This window comes from Salmo trutta, chromosome 40, assembly GCF_901001165.1.
Source record: "Salmo trutta chromosome 40, fSalTru1.1, whole genome shotgun sequence".
In the NCBI taxonomy this organism is placed as follows: Eukaryota; Metazoa; Chordata; class Actinopteri; order Salmoniformes; family Salmonidae; genus Salmo; species Salmo trutta.
In genome coordinates, this window is record NC_042996.1 from 16,040,966 (window position 1) to 16,054,716 (window position 13,751).

The 13,751-nt window shown below is 44.5% G+C and overlaps 1 protein-coding gene and 1 pseudogene across 1 annotated transcript in view; one reads left to right on the forward strand and one right to left on the reverse strand.

The window, feature by feature from the left end:
• The window catches only part of LOC115180200 (protein O-mannosyl-transferase TMTC1), a gene marked incomplete in the record, with an annotated part of 72,013 nt that overhangs the window by 42,316 nt on the left and 15,946 nt on the right, over positions 1-13,751 (reverse strand).
• LOC115180202 (E3 ubiquitin-protein ligase TRIM39-like) lies at positions 1,299-3,027 on the forward strand (annotated as a pseudogene).

The following is a 13,751-nucleotide window of genomic DNA, read 5'->3' on the forward strand; positions in this document are numbered from 1 at the left end:
GCGCCTCCCATAGTCTGTTCTGGACTTGGGGACTGTGAAGAGACCTCTTGTGGCATGTCTTGTGTCTTATGGATAGGTGTCCGAGCTGTGTGCTAGTATTTTAAAACAGACAGCTCGGTACATTCAACTTGTCAACACCTCTTACCAAAACAAGTAACGATGAAGTCAATCTCTCTTCCACTTTGAGCCATGAGAGATTGACATGCATGTCATTAATGTTAGCTCTCCATTTAATTCTAAGGGCCAGCTGTGCTGCCCTGTTCTGAGCCAACTGCAATTTTCCCAAGTCCCTCTTTGTGGCACCTGACCACACTACTGAACAGTAGTCCAGGTGCGACAAAACTAGGGCCTGTAGGACCTGCCTTGTTGATAGTGTTGTTAAGAAGGCAGAGCAGCGCTTTATTATGGACAGACTTCTCCCCATCTTAGCTACTGTTGTATCAATATGTTTTGACCATGACAGTTTACAATCCAGGGTTACTCCAAGCAGTTTAGTCACCTCAACTTGCTCAATATCCACATTATTCATTACGAGACATAGTTGTAGTTTAGGGTTTAGTGAATGATTTGTCCCAAATACAATGCTTTCAGTTTTGGAAATATTTAGGCCTAACTTATTCCTTGCTACCCATTCTGAAACTAACTGCAGCTCTTTGTTAAGTGTTGCAGTCATTTCAGTCATTGTAGTAGCTGACATGTATAGTGTTAAGTCATCCACATACATAGACACACTGGCCTTACTCAAAGCCAGTGGCATGTTGTTAGTAAAGATTGAAAAAAGCAAGGGGCCTAAACAGCTACCCTGGGGAATTCCTAATTCTACCTGGATTATGGTTGAGAGGCTTCCATTAAAGAACACCTCATGAGCTTAGTTCAACTGTCAAACCACATCAGAACCCCAAATACTGTTAAAGCTTGCTTTACTCCAATGTTTGTAAACAATGTAAATGTAAACAAACACTATATAACCTGTAAACATGGTTAAACATATAATCTTGAAATCATGGTCAGTTCCTATACCCATAGCTATGTCCATGAGTTTGAGAGTTATTAGAAATCTCCAGCCCCATCCCTCAGCTGACTAAATCAGTGGCAGGGTGTCTGCTTTAATGGTGTTACAAATGCAGATTGTGCCTTTAAACTCCCTTTTGTAAAACTACTAATTTCTATATTAATCATTTTATTAAGCTTGGTTAATAGCATCCCATAAGACAATGTTGACAACTCTAAAGCTTAAACTATTGAGAACTGAATTCCAGGAAATGCTTTATAGTTTTACCTTTGGTCTATGTCTAGATATGGCCACCTTCAGCAGTCTCCTGTCTGAAGAGCAGTTCCTGTGCTCTATCTGTGTTGATGTGTTCACTGAGCCAGTCTCTATTCCATGTGGACACAACTTCTGCAAGGCCTTTATCTGACAGTGCTGGGATACCACTGACCTGTACCAATGTCCAATGTGTAAGGAGAAATTCTACATCAGACCTGAGCTTCACGTCAACAACATTCAGAGAGGTTATGATTTGGAGGCCATTTCTCATATCTACCTTCACTGAGAAACTTTATCCATATATCAGCCCTTGTCCTAATTATGATGGTAAAAACTCTGCCACTCTGATCATCTCTCAGAGGTAAAGATTTATCAATTTTCAAACCAGGAGAAATGTCCTGAGACATCTGCTCTGGAATGAAGCTCAAGGCCCTGAAGTCCTGTCTGGTGTGTCAGACCTCTTACTGTGAGACTCACCTGGAGCCTCATCAGAGAGTCCCAGCCTTAAAGAGACACAAGCTGATCAACCCTGTGGAGAACCTGGAAGACAGGATGTGTAAGAAGCACGAGAGACTCCTGGAGCTGTTCTGTAGGACTGACCAGACTTATGTGTGTTAATTCTGCACTGAGACAGACCACAAGACTCAAGACACTGTCCCTGGAGGAAGAGTATGGAGAGAGGAAGGCTCAACTGGAGAAGACTGAGGCAGAAGTGAAACAGATGATCCAAGAGAGACTGCAGAAGGTTCAGGAGATCAAACACTCAGTAGATCTCAGTAAGAGAGAGGCAGAGAGAGAGATATCAGACAGTGTGCAGGTCTTCACTGATCTGGTTCGCTCCATTGAGAGAAGCCAGGCTGAGCTCATTGAGGTGACTGAGAAAAAGCTGGAAGCAGCAGAGAGGCAGGCTGAAGGGCTCATTAAAGAATTGGAGCAGGAAATCACTGAGCTAAAGAGGAGAAGCACTGAGCTGGAGCAGCTCTCACACACTGAGGACCACCTCCACCTCCTACAGAGCTGTCCATCCCTCTGCACCCCTCCACCCACCAAGGACTGGTCTGAGATCAGTGTTCACAGTGATCTGTGTGTGGGGACAGTGAGGAGAGTTGTGTTTCAGCTGAAAGATACACTACATAAAGATATGATGAGTGAAGAGAAGAAGTTGTGAGATGCTGAGCTGAAGAGGATTCAGCAGTATGCAGTGGATGTAACTCTGGATCCTGATACAGCACATCTCTCTCTCATCCTGTCTGATGATGGAAAACAAGTGAGACATAGAAAAACATCAATTCATCTTCCTGACAACCCAAAAATGTTTGATTGTTGTGGCAATGTTTTGGGAAAAGAGGGCTTCTCTTCAGGGAGATTTTACTATGAGGTGACTGTCAATGGGAAGACTGACTGGACTTTAGGAGTGGCCAGAGAGTCCATCAACAGGAAGGAGAAAATCACACTGACCCATGAGAATGGATACTGGACTGTGCGGCTGAGGAATGGAAATGAGTACATTGCGAACTCTATCCCCACTGTCTATCCCCACACCCCTCTCCCTGAGAGAGAAACCCCAGAAGGTTGGGGTGTTTGTGGACTGTGAGGAAGGTCAGGTCTCCTTTTATGATGTGGAGGCCAGGTCTCATATCTACTCTTTCACTGACTGTACCTTTGCTGAGAAACTCTATCCATACTTTTGCCTCTGTCCTAATTATGGTAGTAAAAACTCTGCCCCTCTGATCACCTCTCCTGGCAATCACACAGACTGATTAACAATGTCACACAATATTGCCTACATGCATCGATGAGGAAGGATTTTCTTTTCGCAATATTACAGGTAATACATTTACAAATCATAGATAGTCAAGTAACACCACAATTATGAGTATTTCCCTGATGTCCTCAATCAAATGTAAAATGTAAAATATTCTCTAATCTCTCTGTTTTAACATGCTTTTATTTAATGAAAAGGAAAACATTCAAAGGAAATTTACTTCAATAAAAACAGTGATAAAAGTTGAATGACTGATTATTCTGTAGTCCATATATTCTTAAATTTGACACTCCATAGGTTATATGCTAAAGTGGATGATGCATCACTGTGCATATACAGTGCATTCGGAAAGTATTCAGACCCCTTGACTTTTTCCACATTTTGTTACGTTACAGCCTTATTCTAAAATTGATGAACTTGTTTTTTCCCGTCATCAATCTACACACAATACCCCATAATGACAAAACGAAAACAGGTTTTTAGAAACTGTTGCTAATTTATGAAGAAAAAAAACAGATATAACTTATTTACATAAGTATTTAGACCCTTTGCTATGAGACTCGAAATTGAGCTTCGGTGCATCCTGGTTCCATTGATTATCCTTGAGATGTTTCTACAACTTCACTGGAGTCCACCTGTGGTAAATTCAATTGACTGGACATGATTTGGAAAGGCACACACCTATCTATATAAGGTCCCACAGTTGACAGTGCATGTCAGAGCAAAAACCAAGCCATGAGGTCAAACTAATTGACCGTAGAGCTCCGAGACAAGATTGTGTCAAGGCACAGATCTGGGGAAGGGTACCAAAAACTTTCTGCAGCATTGAAGATCCCCAAGAACACAGTGGCCTCCATCATTCTTAAATGGAATAAGTTTGGAACCACCAAGACTCTTCCTAGAGCTGGCCGCTCGACCAAACTGAGCAATCGGGCGAAAAGGGGCCTTGGTCAGGGAAGTGACCAAGAACCAGATGGTCATGCTGACAGAGCTCCAGAGTTCCTCTGAAGATGTGAGAACCTTCCAGAAGGACAACCATATCTGCAGCACTCCACCAATCAGGCCTTTATGGTAGAGTGGCGAGACAAAAGCCACTCCTCAGTAAAAGGCACAACAGCCCGCTTGGAGTTTGCCAAAAGGTACCTAAGGACTCTCAGACCATGAGAAACAAGACTCTCTGGTCTGATGAAACCAAGATTGAACTCTTTGGCATGAATGCCAATTGTCACATCTGGAGGAAACCTGCCACCATTCCTACGGTGAAGCATGGTGGTGGCAGCGTCATGCTGTGGGGATGTTTTTCAGCAGCAGGGACTGGGAGACTAGTCAGGATCGAGGGAAAGATGAATGGAGCAAAGTACAGAGAGATCCTTGATGAAAACCTGCTCAAGAGCGCTCAGGATCTCAGACTGGGGTGAAGGTTCACCTTCCAACAAGACAACGACCCTAAGCATTTACATTTAACACAGCCAGAGCCCGGACGTCGAACATCTCTGGAGAGACCTGAAAATAGCTGTGCAGTGACGCTCCCCATGCAACCTGACAGAGCTTGAGAGAATCTCCAGAGAAGAATGGGAGAAACTCCCCAAATACAGGTGTGCCAAGCTTGTAGTGTCATACCCAAGAAGACTCGAGACTGTAATCGCTGCCAAAGGTACTTCAACAAAGTACTGAGTAAAGGGTCTGAATACTTATGTAAATGTGATATCAGTTAATTTTTTATAAATGTGCAAAAATGTAAAAGAAATACACACAAAAAAAAACTGTTTTTGATTTGTCATTATGGGGTATTGTGTGTAGATTGAGGGGGGGGATCATCAATTATAAAATAAGGCTGTAACGTAACAAAATGTGGAAAAAGTCAAGGGGTCTGAATACTGTCCAAATGCACTGTATTTGCAATCAAATAACCCTCTCTACCTCCCTCTCTCTCAACCTCTTTGTCCCTCTTTTACACTGTCAGTAATCTGTAACAGTAGTTAGCTAGAAGTGATGCCAATGCCTGAAAAAGAAAATGTGTTGCCTTCAAAATGTTTGGTGGGACAAAACAATCTCTCTCTACTGCCAGTAAAGAGGTTCACTACACATATTTCATGTCTTTGTGCAACAGTGCATTTGGCATTAGGCAGTGGAGGCATGGACACTGAAGATTAGCTGGGTGATGGATCACAGTGTAGAGAACAGATAGGGTTTAAAGTATTGTATTACTTTGACCAGCTGTCACAATGCTTTCCCCTAATGTGACAAATGTCAAATGTTCAGGTCCATTTAAAAAAGCATTAGAGCCAAGTTAGGCTTTGAGTAAAACACACTCAAACTCATACACAAACAGGCATACACATAAACTCACTCACACACACACACACACACACACACACACACACACACACACACACACACACACACACACACACACACACACACACACACACACACACACACACACACACACACACACACACACACACACACACACACACACTATAGCATTAGCCAAAGGTCAGTGAGTAAGCTGTTCAAGTCAATCTCCATATTTGACTACAGAAAAACACTAAGCAGATCTCCCAATTAGACCTACCCTGTTGGCCTAAAGAGTCTTGTAAGCTACCCAGCAGCACACACACACACACACACACACACACACACACACACACACACACACACACACGCACACAATTATCTCCAGCGCTCCATTTCATGTTGACAGACATACTCTCTGCAGAGGCTTCTTCACGTTCTAGAAATTTCAAAGGGTTCTGTCTGAGCAAACAGAATCTTCAAATTATTTCATCTCAAAAGAACTCACAGAAACATAAAAAAACCTCTCTCCAAAACACATTTACAAAAGGACAAACACACACACAGACTTCAGGGACATATTTGATACTCGTATTTGATAATCATCATCATCAACAACTTTTCAAAACCAACTTTTTTTTAAAAACACACATAAAAACAGTAAAAGCACACCAACAACATGCACTGACTTCAAAGATTCCTCTGAGGCCGTTGCACAGAGAGAGATAATAAGTGTCACAGAAATTGTGTTGTGTTTCTCTGTCAATTAGAGGTCTCTTTAAGAGAACAAGCAAGGCAGGGGGAGCAGAACCCCTCCTACGGAAAGCCACAGAGATCAAGCCTAACAAGAAACTCAACAGACAGTTCTGGTCCTCCCCTGAAGAATGAAGGACACAGTCACTGCCTCCAAACGAACACACACTATCATAAATACAGCAGATACGCACACATACACACACTAACTGCGTTAAGTTGTATAGGTATGCAGGTTTATGGAGAGATCTACTCAGAGGTGAACTCTCTGGTCAGCCATATGCATTCACTCACACCGTACGACACGCACACACACACACTCCTCCGTCACAAACCCCCTCTGGACCCCAGCTCTCTCCGTCTGAATATTTTTAAAGCAGATGGCCCCAGTCAGAAACACATAACCCAGTGTGATGGGCCCCTCATCTCTCCTAGCCATCTGTAAACATGCCTGCAGGAGATGACATTATCTGGCAAAGCTAACACAGACCTAGTGGAGCTGGAGGAGGGCTAACTCACAGGGCAGAGACACGTCTCATAAATCTTCTTAGGGCTAGGGGGCAGTTTCCTGAATTTCCGCCTGACTGACGTGCCCAAAGTAAACTGCCTGTTACTCAGGCCCAGAAGCCAGGATATGCATATATGCATATTGGTAGCATTGTATAGAAAACACTCTGACGTTTCTAAAACTGTTAAAATAATGTCTGAGACTATAACAGAATTGATATGGCAGGCAAAAATCGGAAGAAAATCCGACCAGAATTATTATTTTTTAGCTCCCAGGCTCTTATTATGAAAAGCTATTGCTTATATATATATGTCCGTCACCCAAATTGCAATTCCTATAGCTTCCACTAGATGTCACCAGTCTTTATTCAAGGTTTCAGGCTTCTTTTTTGAAAAAGGAACAAGTATTTTGAGTTTTTGTTAGAAGTGCACCTGAACCAAATCAGTCTTTCGGCACGAGCTTACGAATTTTCCTTTCCTATTGAACATAGTACTTTCCATGTGAAATATAGTTTATTTACATTTTAGACTACCTGAAGATCAAATAGAAACATCATTTGACTTGTTTGGATGAAGTTTACCGGTAGATTTTTGGACTCCTTTGTCTGCACGTTGAACAAGTGGATTACTGAAATCAATGGCGCCAACTAAACAGACTTTTTGGGATATAAAGAAGTATTTTATCGAACAAAACACCCATTTATGTTGTAGCTGGAACCCTTGGGATTGCAAACAGAGGAAGATCTTCAAAGGTAAGTGATTTATTTAATTGCTATTTGTGAAGCCTGTGCTGGTTGAAAAATATGTTGATGTGGGGCGCTGTCCTCAGATAATCACAAGGTATGCTTTCGCCGTAAAGCCTTTTTGAAATCTGAGAACGCAGTTGGATTAACAATAAGTTAGGCTTTTAAATGATAAGACACTTGTATGTTCATGAATGTTTAATATTACGAATGATTAATATTACGAATATTTATTTGAATTGCGCGCCCTGCAATTTCACTGGATGTGGTCGGCAGGTGTTCCGCTAGCCCAAAGAGGCTGTGTTTCAAATGGCACCATATTAACCATGTAGTACACTTCCTGTATATAAACTCAGCAAAAAAATGTACGTCCTCTCACTGTCAACTGCGTTTATTTTCAGCAACCTTAACCTGTGTAAATATTTGTATGACCATAACAAGATTCAACAACTGAGACATAAACTGAACAATTTCCACAGACATGTAACTAACAAAAATTGAATAATGTGTCCCTGAGCCAAGGGGGGTCAAAATCAAAAGTAACAGTCAGTATCTGGTGTGGCCCCCAGCTGCATTAAGTACTGCAGTGCATCTCCTCCTCATGGACTGCACCAGATTTGCCAGTTCTTTCTGTGAGATGTTACCCCACTCTTCCAGTTCCCAGACATTTCTGGGGGGAATGGCCCTAGCCCTCACCCTCCGATCCAACAGGTCCCAGATGAGCTCAATGGGAGTACGGGCCTCGGTGTAATGCTCTTTCCTTCGACGATAAATGCGAATCCGACCATCACCCCTGGTGAGATAAAACCACGACTCGTCAGTGAAGAGCACTTTTTGCCAGTCCTGTCTGGTCCAGCGATGGTGGGTTTGTGCCCATAGGCGACTACGTTGCCGGTGATGTCTGGTGAGGACCTGCCTTACAACAGGCCTACAAGCCCTCAGTCCAGCCTCTCTCAGCCTATTGCAGACAGTCTGAGCACTGATGGAGGGATTGTGCATTCCTGGTGTAACTCGGGCAGTTGTTGTTGCCATCCTGTACCTGTCCCGCAGGTGTGATGTTCGGATGTACCGATTCTGTGCAGGTGTTGTTACACGTGGTCTGCCACTGCGAGGACCATCAGCTGTCTGTCCGGTCTCCCTGTAGCGCTGTCTTAAGTGTCTCACAGTACGGACATTGCAATGTATTGCCCTGGCCACATCTGCAGTCATCATGCCTCCTTGCAGCATGCCTAAGGCACGTTCACGCAGATGAGCAGGGACCCTGGGCATCTTTCTTTTTGTGTTTTCCAGAGTCAGTAGAAAGGCCTCTTTGGTGTCCAAGCTTTCATAACTGTGACCTTAATTGCCTACCGCCTGTAAGCTATTAGTGTCTTAACGACCGTTCCACAGGTGCATGTTCATTAATTATTTTTGGTTCATTGGACAAGCATGGGAAACAGTGTTTAAACACTTTCCAACGAAGATCTGTGAAGTTATTTGGATTTTTATGAATTATCTTTGAAAGACAGGGTCCTGAAATGGGCCGTTTCTTTTCTTGCTGAGTTTAGTAGACTCTGCTTATAGCGAATATGGTTATATTGGTCAACCACTTATAGTGATGAAATTCTCCTACACGGATGTGATCCCTGTAAGAGGAGTTCTCAGTATTTCCATATGCAGGGTCCTTTTAACAAGGCATATAGAGCACATAAGGTTGCTTGGAATAAGAGCATGCCGTGTGATAAATGTACTGCAACTGTAGTGTAAAATACTGTGCTCTCTACCGAGACAGGAAGGGGTTAAAACATCTGTGCTCCCATCCGATTGGCTGCTCTCCAGCTGTGTGGGCTGGCGATAAACGGGTGCCAAACAAATTAGTCAGGAGAGAAAAAAAATGCTCACCACAACAACAAAAAAATCACCAGACATCTTTTTGATGAGACATTTATAAAATAAATTAGTGTTCAGGCCCCTGGCCTGTGTGTCTGTGGGGGGCCCCCTAGCCCATGTGTTGGGACCCTGGGGCAAATTGAATGACAATTCATCCATCTAAAAACAGGCCTTCACACCCCACTGGGCCAGATACACAGGAGAAAGACGTGATGGCTATCACTCTCTGTGACATTCTCTTTCTCTCTTCATCTTTCTATCTCACGCCCTCTCTCTGCCTTTCTCTCTTCTCACTCCCTCTTTTCCGTCATTCCCGGTTCCTCCTCTCTGTTGTATGCTCCCTTTACTTTCTTTCTTTCTTTCTCTCGCCCCTCATTCTCTTTCTCTCCCTCCATTGTCATGCTGGCTTGTTTAATGACAGTTGCGCACCGCTTATCACCAGAGTATGTGAACGGAACTGGAGCGGAGCCCAATTTGACTGGAGAGTGGAGCGAGATTCCCAAAGGCTGGAGGGCCGGCCTTCCTCGCCCGCTCCAATTTCGCTACACTCGCGCTCCAGTAGCGCTCACTTCATGAACTCAGGTCATGTCTGGCCCAGCATGCATTTGTAGTCTACTTGTGTGCTGCTAAAGCCCCTTGCTTTAACTACTGTCATTGAGTTCGCTAAATATTTCCATAAAGAAACTGATAAAACACACAGGTGCTAAATCAAGGTGTCTTACAAAGATGAGGACCAAGATCAAGAGAGGGAGTGCAGTGATGTAGTGTCCACAACTAAAGAATCATTGTGGAATCTGAAAAGACACATGTCCCGAAAGTATGATGGTGTACTTACTACGGGCACATGCTAAAAGAAAGGAACGAGGTGGGTAGCTAATTAAAGTGTGTCATTGTGGCAAAGTATTTATCAACTAAAAATCTGATCTCTTAAAAGTTTTGTTTATTTTTGCTCTATTATCTCTATTATCCATAATTGATTATGGCCCAATAGGCCTGGCATATGCCCACTTTCAAGGAGCTTTCCGTTTTGATTGGTTTATTTTGCCCAAAAAAACATTTGGCCTACCTATAGAAAAGTTTAAAAACAACTCTGCATCTCCGCCCAGCCTGGCAAGAGTGGCCAAAAGAGTGTTTAGCATCCCCAGTGGCTCTGCAAGCTCAGAGAGGATATTCTCTACTGCTGGCCTGCTCAACAGGCACCATCACAAGCTGGTTAAACACGTGTTTCTAAAATGAATTCAAAAGACACTGTAGACTGAGCCTAATAACACATTTTTCATTTAACTTGGATTTAAATGATAAGTTACAGCCTATATGCGGAATTTATAGACTTTAATGATTTAATACAACTAAATGTTGTTTAAATGCCGAGTGCTTTATGTCCCTACCAGCCTATTGTGTCGCACTTGCAAATCCTTCACAATGTATTTCTTTTGTAGGTTATAGCCTTGAAATAATACAGCCTAAATAATTCATTTTTGTTCCTTCTTAGTCTCCCTGTCTGACTCCTGACCTCTTTAGAGTGTTTATATGCTGTTTAATATGGCATGTAGCCTATTTCAAATTATGAGTGCTTCTTACATTCACCTTTTCATGTTTATTAAAGTACTTTTCATTCCTATCATATGGTTTGGTTTCAATACTTCACAACCAAATTGTAGGTCCAGGTCGTCACAAAAATAGATAGGTGTTGGTTAAATTGTGATTTTAATGAATGGAGTGAATTTGTGGCATCAGTTTTTTTTTCCTGTGAGAGTGGAGCGGTTTTTAGCGGTGCGGTTGGAAAGGGCGTGGAGCGCCGGAGAAAGCGCCGCTCGGTGAGCGATGAGCGGGATTTCGCGCCGCTCAACACCGTTCAACACCGTTCACATACCCTGCTTATCAGTGACAGGTCTCCAAACAGGCCAGAGAGCTGTGGCCCAAGGGCTCTCATTACAGAGAGGAGACAGAGTGCACACACACACAGACACACACACACAATCTCCATCTTTCCTCCTTAATTCTGTCCCTCTTGTGCTCTCTCTCTCTTTTCCCTCCCTCTCCCTCCCTCAGTTCCATCAGTTAGTCCAGCCTGTAGATACATTAACAGCTGATGGTGTTTAATTAAGACCCAAATTAAATCAGCACCTATTAAATCTTCCCAGCGTATCAAAGAGCCAGACACGGGACAGGCGTGGGGAGAGATCTAACGCACCCCCAACATATCACTAACCTATCTCCAACGCATATCTAATGCATGTTGACAGCTACTGCAGTCCAGAAGAAAGGGCGACCGGAGGGAAGAGTGGGAGAGGGGGAAAAGACAAAACGAGATATGGAGGGGGAGAAAGAGTGAAAGAGGATAAGAGAGAGAGAGAAGGTAGAGAGAAGGAGAGAGGAAAAGTGGGGGTTTGGCTGGAAATGCTATAGGATCTTCCTCGCTGAATTCCTGAGATGATCCGTATTTCCTGTTCCTTGGCACCAGTATCAAAGACAGTACAGTGAGACGAGAGGCTGGAAAAGACTGTTTTCACTGAATACTCACTCCCTCTCCTTATCCTCTCTCTATGCCTTCATACACATACTCTCTCTCTCCCTCTAACAGGCCCTGTGGAGCTCATATACTCTCTCTCCCTCTAACAGGCCCTGTGGAGCTCATATACTCTCTCTCTCTCCCTCTAACAGGGCCCGTGGAGCTCATATACTCTCTCTCTCCCTCTAACAGGCCCTGTGGAGCTCATATACTCTCTCTCTCTCCCTCTAACAGGGCCTGTGGAGCTCATATACTCTCTCTCTCCCTCTAACAGGGCCTGTGGAGCTCATATACTCTCTCTCTCTCCCTCTAACAGGGCCTGTGGAGCTCATATACTCTCTGTCTCTCCCTCTAACAGGTCCTGTGGAGATCATATACTCTCTGTCTCTCCCTCTAACAGGCCCTGTGGAGCTCATATACTCTCTCTCTCTCCCTCTAACAGGCCCTGTGGAGCTCATATACTCTCTGTCTCTCCCTCTAGCAGGGCCTGTGGAGCTCATATACCCTCTGTCTCTCCCTCTAACAGGGCCTGGGGAGCTCATATACTCTCTCTCTTTCCCTCTAACAGGTCCTGTGGAGCTCATATACTCTCTCTCCCTCTAACAGGCCCTGTGGAGCTCCTATACCCTCTGTTTCTCCCTCTAACAGGGCCTGTGGAGCTCATATACTCTCTCTCTCTCCCTCTAACAGGGCCTGTGGAGCTCATATACTCTCTCTCTCTCCCTCTAACAGGGCCTGTGGAGCTCATATACTCTCTGTCTCTCCCTCTAACAGGGCCTGTAGAGCTCATATACTCTCTGTCTCTCCCTCTAACAGGCCCTGTGGAGCTCATATACTCTCTCTCTCTCCCTCTAACAGGGCCTGTGGAGCTCATATACTCTCTCTCTCTCCCTCTAACAGGGCCTGTGGAGCTCATATACTCTCTCTCTCTCCCTCTAACAGGGCCTGTGGAGCTCATATACTCTCTGTCTCTCCCTCTAACAGGGCCTGTAGAGCTCATATACTCTCTCTCTCTCCCTCTAACAGGCCCTGTGGAGCTCACAGCAGACACATACAACTCTTTTCTGTTCCATCCCTTTCTGCTGGGTTCATTCACAGATCACAGCTCCACACACACACACAGTCCGAGGTCCCCCCACCGCAGGCCCCATGGCAGATAGGCTTTCAGAGAAGAAATATGCTGTGCATGCGGTCAAATTAGAGATTCGTTCTTCTGCACCAACACACACGCCATCCCTCAGAGAGAGTTCCTGTCACCACTGGTTGAGACAGCGCTCAGGGGAGAGACAGCGGACACTGATAGGGCTCTGGGCTTGTCTTTGGGGCTTTAACATACTGCAAAGGATTACACAAAAACACAAACGCACGAACACACACACACACACACACACACATTATTCTTTCACATCTGTCTCTTACCCTCTCCCCCCACACCAATTAATCTCTCCCTCCTTCCCCTCTCATTCTATCTCCATGAATCTCTCCATCGTGCTGTGATGTCATAGCCACACCATAGAGATGGTGGTGAGGTGGTGAGGTTGGTGTGTGGTGAGTAGCAGATGCTAATAGTGATGATGTTGGTCTGGGGGGGGGGGGGGGTGAGAGCGAGTCCAAGCCCAGCATCAGTGCTTGGTTTGGGGTATGACTCAAGGCTGCAGTGCCGGTGGTTGGAGGTATGGAGCTCCACACATGAAAGAGGGGACGAAGAGAAGACTGTGGGCCAGGAGCAGTTTTGGTGGCTGAGGACAGGGAGCAGAGATCAGGGTTGTGGCCCAGGCATGGTGCCTGACTGTGGACATAACTCTGGGCGTTCTCTGGTGGCTGGAGGGAATTGAAGTTGTGTGTGCAGTTTGTGTGTGTTTTCTGGCTAGAGATGCAGAGGCATGTTGCTGTGCCATGTAAACACACAGCCAGGCCTGGCAGCAGGCCAACACGGCTGTTCGGGTGAGTGTGTGTGTGTGCGTGCGTGCGTGTTGGGAATAGAACAATAAAACAAGTAAAACACAAAAACATAAAACAAGCAAAAACCCTGTACTG